Source organism: Coptis chinensis, chromosome 9, assembly GCF_015680905.1.
Source record: "Coptis chinensis isolate HL-2020 chromosome 9, ASM1568090v1, whole genome shotgun sequence".
In the NCBI taxonomy this organism is placed as follows: Eukaryota; Viridiplantae; Streptophyta; class Magnoliopsida; order Ranunculales; family Ranunculaceae; genus Coptis; species Coptis chinensis.
In genome coordinates, this window is record NC_141464.1 from 47869040 (window position 1) to 47875342 (window position 6303).

Genomic DNA, 6303 nt, shown 5'->3' on the forward strand with positions numbered 1-6303 from the left:
ATGTACGAATAGATAGGCTTGTTCTTTACGTTATCGAATATGTCATTGCAAATTCTTCTCTATTGGACTGATCTCTAGGAAGATTTTTCTTCATATCTAGAATGCGACTGAAAGGTTTATCATTGCTACATTGTTACGTTGGGTTGAATTAATAATGCATATGTTGTGACTTTCTGGGAGATGCTAGTCCGGTTACTCCGGTATGACTAGTAACTAGTTTAGCAGTTAAACTCATTTTGATTCTTTCTTCTTTCATTCAATCAACACGTCACACCGACATCTTTATTTTCTCATGTTCCCATTTTTCAGACTAATTATTCGAGATTGAATAAGACTTATTTTGACTCAAAGGAAAATGCACTTTTGTTGGTCTCACTTCTTGGCTTCTGGCATCAATATTTCTTGAATGCAGTCAATACACTGCATCTTTCTTCAGGACTTTTGAAGTTTTGGGGTAATGATTATCGAAAAAAAAAGAGTAGAGATGGGGTAATTAATGTTGAATCTCGTACATCTTGAGACAGAGACCATGCATTTATATGATATGATATGGTCTTCAACCAAATATGACATAACATATAAAGTGTGTACACAGTCCAATGGCAAAAAAACAACTTCTTCTTCTCCTCATCTTTTTCATCAAACTCATTTCTATTCAACCAAACTTAACTACTGAATTCATCTTCAACAAATTCAACTCCTCAAATCTCACACTTCATGGAGACACAACACTTGATGAAGAACACAACATTTTAACACTCACAAACAATTCTGAGTACACTATGGGTCGTGCTTTCTACTCTTCAAAAATCCCAACAAGAACACCAAACACATCAAAGATTATTCCTTTCTACACCTCCTTTATATTCTCTATGACCCCTTTAAATGCTTCTGTACCTGGTCATGGTTTAGTCTTCCTTTTTTCACCATTTGCTACTATAATAGGTGGTAGTTCAGTTCAATATCTTGGTCTTTTTAATAGAACTAATAATGGTGTTCCTGAAAACCATGTGTTGGGAGTTGAGTTTGATGTTTTTGAGAATCAAGAGTTTAGTGATATTGATAAAAATCATGTAGGGGTTGATGTGAATTCACTTACTTCTGTTGTTGCACATTCTGGTGGTTATTGGGATGATGTTAAAGTGGATAAGTTTAAGAGTTTGAAGCTTAATAATGGTGTTAATTATCAAGTTTGGATTCATTATCAGGATTCTTTACTTAATGTTACTATGGCTGTTGCAGGTATGACAAGGCCGAAAAGGCCATTAATTAGTATTTCTTTGAATCTTTCTGATGTTTTTTTAGATGAAATGTATGTTGGTTTTAGTGCTGCAACTGGAAGGTTAGTTCAAACACATAGGATTCTAGCGTGGGGATTTAGTAATACAGATTTTTTGGTCGGTGATAGATTGGTTACTTCAAATTTACCATCATTTCTTCCTCCTGGTGCTTCTGTGTTTGTAACAAAAGGGTTTATTATTGGTATGTCGATTGGGATTGTGTTGTTTATATGTTGTGCTTTATTAATTTGTGTGTTGTTGATTAAGAGGAGGAGAAAGATGAAGAGGGATCTAGAACCAATGGAAGAATGGGAATTAGAGTATTGGCCACATAGAATTACTTATCAGGAAGTTTACAAGGCGACAAAGGGGTTTTCGGATGAAAATGTTATTGCAGTAGGAGGGAATGGGAAGGTTTATAAAGGGGTTTTAGTTGGTGGAGTTGAGGTTGCGGTGAAATGTATTTCACATGAAACTGAACAGGGGATGAGAGAATTTTTGGCTGAGGTTTCAAGCCTTGGTAGGTTAAAGCATAGAAACTTGGTGGGATTTAGAGGCTGGTGTAAAAGAGAGAGAGGGAGCTTAATTTTGATTTACGATTATATGGAGAATGGAAGTTTGGATAAAAGGGTTTTTGAATGTGATGAGAGTGTGATGTTGAGCTGGAAAGATAGGGTTAGAGTGTTGAAAAATGTGGCGGAAGGGGTGCTATACTTACATGAGGGATGGGAATCCAGAGTTTTGCATAGAGACATTAAGGCTAGTAATGTCTTGCTCGATAGAGATATGAGTGGGAGGTTAGGCGATTTCGGTTTGGCTCGAATGCATGGTCATGGGCTAGCAGCAGCCACTACTCGTGTGGTGGGAACGGCTGGGTATATTGCGCCTGAAGTAGTCCGTAGTGGGCGTGCATCAGCTCTAACAGATGTCTTTGGTTTTGGGGTGTTGATTCTCGAAGTTGTATGTGGGAGGAGACCTATAGAGGATGGAAAGCCACCTTTGGTTGATTGGATATGGGGACTGATGGAGAAGGGTGAATTGGTAAACGCTCTAGATGAGAATTTAAAACCCAAAGGAGGATTCAACAGTGACGAGGTAGAAAGGGTGCTTCGGTTGGGTCTTTTGTGTGCTTACCCGGATCCACGCACCAGACCTATGATGAGGCAGGTGTTGAAGGTTTTGGATGGAACGCCCAGTACCGATGAGTCAGAAGGAGAAGGAATGGAAGTTGGTTTGCTTGAGAAAATGAAGTCGTCAACAATGTGGTCCACGTATCGTCGAGGCTCGCATCAAAGAGCACATCCCACGTTTGAGCAGATTGGACAGTCAATCTCATCTTCCATCAGTTCCATGTCTCTTTCTGAACCAGACATTATTATGGAAAGCCGATGACAAAGTATGTTGCAACTGCAAATCGTTTGTGAACTCTACAAACCCACAGTCCAACTAGCAACACAGCGTGATTCTCACAAGTCATTCTCAATGCTTTTCTTGTGTTTGCTGGTCGGGGCAGCATGTTAAGCACTAGGATGATGTCTTGAGGTGAATGAAAATCCCCACTTGGTAGTCAAAGATTTTGATCCCCGTATGCATTCATATTTTTATTCGTGTTTTATATCATTTACAGGGGATACAGTTTAAACGTGTTCTTGTACATACACACAGAACCAACATACTATAAGTCCGAGTTTTGTTATACATGTAAACTTCTCTTGCTTGTAAGTTCTGAATTGTGTTTCCATCTTTTGGAATTAAAATAATATTGATTTGCTCCATTTAGGAGATGAAGCAATACCCTCGTGTGTAATAAACTATAGAATGTTTTATAGTTTGAATTTAGTACAGATGGGAGAGTTGTTTTCTTCCTGGTCCAGTTTCATACCTATTCTTCGCATCTGGTGTCCTTGCCTGACCTGCCCTATAGATTATGATGTGGATTTGCGAGTATAATATGTTGGTCCTTGGCCCACCGAGTATGAATTCTCCATTGATAATCAATTTAATAATTGTAAAAAAGATTCGTTCTAATTATTTGTTCCAGACAGGTGGGTGCCGATATAGTTTCCTAGTTCTATTAGCCTCCATCACTGGGTTTGAGAATTCTATAATAAGTGAAAAAGAAAAAAGACTACTTTGTTATCTTTAGATATATATTATAGCTATACCCTCTTCTCTCTATTTTTCAAGGCTTTACAGAGTCTCCAATTTTTTGTAAACTCTAATACTAATTACAAAAAAAAAAAAAAAAAAAAAAATCCAAATCCTTAGATATACTAGCCATTTGGCCCGGCCTATGGCCGGACTTGTTACATAAATAGCTAATGACTCAAAAGCCTAAAGTCCACTTAAATAAATAATATATGTATATTGATAGTTAATGATTCATTGCATACTTTGTTTGAAGAGTTTATGTTTTTCTATTTTTTTTTAAAGAGATTGCAAGCTCTCAAACCTTGATATCCTTGCAGTAAGTTAGTTCCCCGAAGTTACTACTTTGGAGAGCTCTCACTTTTCAGATTTCGCTTTGTTTAAGAATGGAGATAAGAGGAAGAGAGAGGTTTTTCTTTGTACTTTCTCGCTTTTTGGTTTTTTACTTAACAATTGAAAATAGCTGGATTTGTTTTTTTTTTTTATAAGTCTCTGACATGTCTCTATTAGAGTAAAAAGGGGCTAACGCGTGTTTCACTAAGAGCATTCTCAACTACTCAAGATTCATGGTCAATCATGAGTATAACAATAGAAGATGTATTATAATGGAATTTTAACCTATGCATGGTATAAACAAACAAGCTACTATCAAATATTTGTATTTTTTATAATCGAGGTGGATGCGGAAGTTTTGAGAGAAGTCACTACAATATGTGAAGCTTTAGCCGCTATACAAACCCGTGATGTTGTTAGGGCGTGTTCGAGAGTATCCTTCAAATTAGTATTGAAACTTTGATGCTATCTCAAGATATGACATGATCAAAAGTCCATTTCCAAAGATTACATGACATGTTACTGTTCATTGTCTCATTTTCAGATTGTGAAGAAAAATGTGTTGTTGCTATATATACATATATTGAGATTCATTTTTTTTTTTTTTGTTTTTGTTTCGTTATTGCTATGGTGGAGCTTTATGCTTTAATTTTATTTGAATAGAATTGGAAGGATATTATGCTTGATACTTCCATGTGTGTATGTTGAATGTCCGGTCTCTCAATTGTTTGTTTCACTATAGTTCCAATCGGGCAATATGATCCTTAACCACCTTCGGAAATCCTTAGTAGGTATCGGTTGGCCGAAGTTTGAGGTAATGCATCTTACCGTCGGGATGAGTTGATGCGGCTTGTATTCTAAGTAGAAAGATGTATTTTATGTCTTACTCGTGTTCTCGCAATGTACTTGGAAATCTTTGCCCCGAGACGTGGAGGAAGCAATAGCCATGGTCCCATCTATCAAGGTAAACAACCTATAACTTAAACTCATTTAAATGGGCACTCATGTGAGTCGATTGGAAACACGCTGACATACATTCTTAGAATACGCTTAGAGTAATTGCATAGTTGCATGTGTAGTTCGCAAAACATGCGTGTTAGGTGATGCCAATTACTTAACATGCATGTTAGGTGATACCGATTAGGATTCAAATCCCCTACTTGCTTGTGTGTTGACATGCATATTTAGGGTCAGACATTCCTAGGTATTAGTTGGTAGCCGGTGAGAAGGCGGCTTGATCTATTGTTGTTTCGCTTACTCCCCTCTCTTACATACCGAAAGTGCCTCTCTGGCCGAGGAATGTGTGTATCTTCATATGCATGGTGTGTATGGATTTGCATCACGATTATCCAATCATGGTTGAGCTATTGTTGTATTGCTACAAACTCATTTGTACCGTGGCTTTGTTGTTATGTCTTGATTGTGCCGGTTTAGGCATTTTGTTTTTCATTCATTTATATCGTATTTATATTTTGGGACTGAATTGACGATTATTGATATATTTTGTATTTGAGTTTTGTTTGATATGCCGATCTAAAACCGGATAGATCGAAATAATGGGGACGATCCAATTCGCCGACCTCCTCAATCTTGGGGCCAAGACCGCTTCCACCAACAAGGACCATCCTCATCCATACCAACACCACCCATATATCACCATCTCCCCCGTACATCTTTGCAATGATGGGGTTGCGGATGATGCTCTCCAATCTTGTCATCAAACTTCGTCGACCTCGGCAAAGAAGATTCTTTGTCGAGCCACCGGATGGCCTCGGTCAATTGCATCCTCAATCTTCTTCTTGTCACCGGGTCAAGCTTGGCACCGATCTTCTCGCCCTTGATAGTGTTCCTCATGTTGTAAGCATAGTTCTCCAAAGGTATTTCTCGCCTCATGAACCATCTTCTCAATTTCATCCTTGAGAACCTACCCTTGTCATAGGTGATGGTGATCTTATTCTTCTGCCTGTGGTCTTGTCCTCGCCAGAGAGACATTCAAGATACCATTGGCATCAATGTCAAAGCAAACAAGATCCGGGGGCCCACGGGGAGCGGGGGATTCCCCGAAGCTCAAATTTACCCAAAGATGTTGTTGTCCCTCGCTTCTTGTTCTCTCACCCTCAAATACCGGATCAACACACTTGGTGGTTGTCGAGTATGTAGAGAAGACCTGCTCCTTCTTGGTGGGGATGGTTGTGTTCCTTGGGATCAAGGTAGTCATGACACCTCCAAGAGTTTCCAACCCAAGGGAAAGTGGAGGACATCCAAGAGCAAAAGGTCTTGGACCCTCACCACTAAGAATAGCAAATTGAACAATGGCACCATAAGCAAATGACCTCATCAGATTAATAATTGACAAAACCATTACAAACACGGTATTCTATGATTACTATTTACAATAATCATGGATCAAAATAAAATATTACCAACCACTATGCAATGATACCTATGAGAGTAATAGTCCCTTCATCAATATTAACCAAGCCTTGTAGTAGTAAGTGAAAACCTAGTTTGCTATATACATAAACATACCCACCATGAGTAG

At 38.4% G+C, this 6303-nt stretch overlaps 1 pseudogene across 1 annotated transcript; it reads left to right on the forward strand.

The window, feature by feature from the left end:
• The first annotated feature begins 346 nt into the window (after positions 1 to 346).
• LOC147476381 (L-type lectin-domain containing receptor kinase VII.1 pseudogene) lies at positions 347 to 3072 on the forward strand (annotated as a pseudogene). Its single transcript, XR_015208472.1, has one exon. The product of XR_015208472.1 is annotated as an L-type lectin-domain containing receptor kinase VII.1 pseudogene (transcript).
• Positions 3073 to 6303: the final 3231 nt, after the last annotated feature.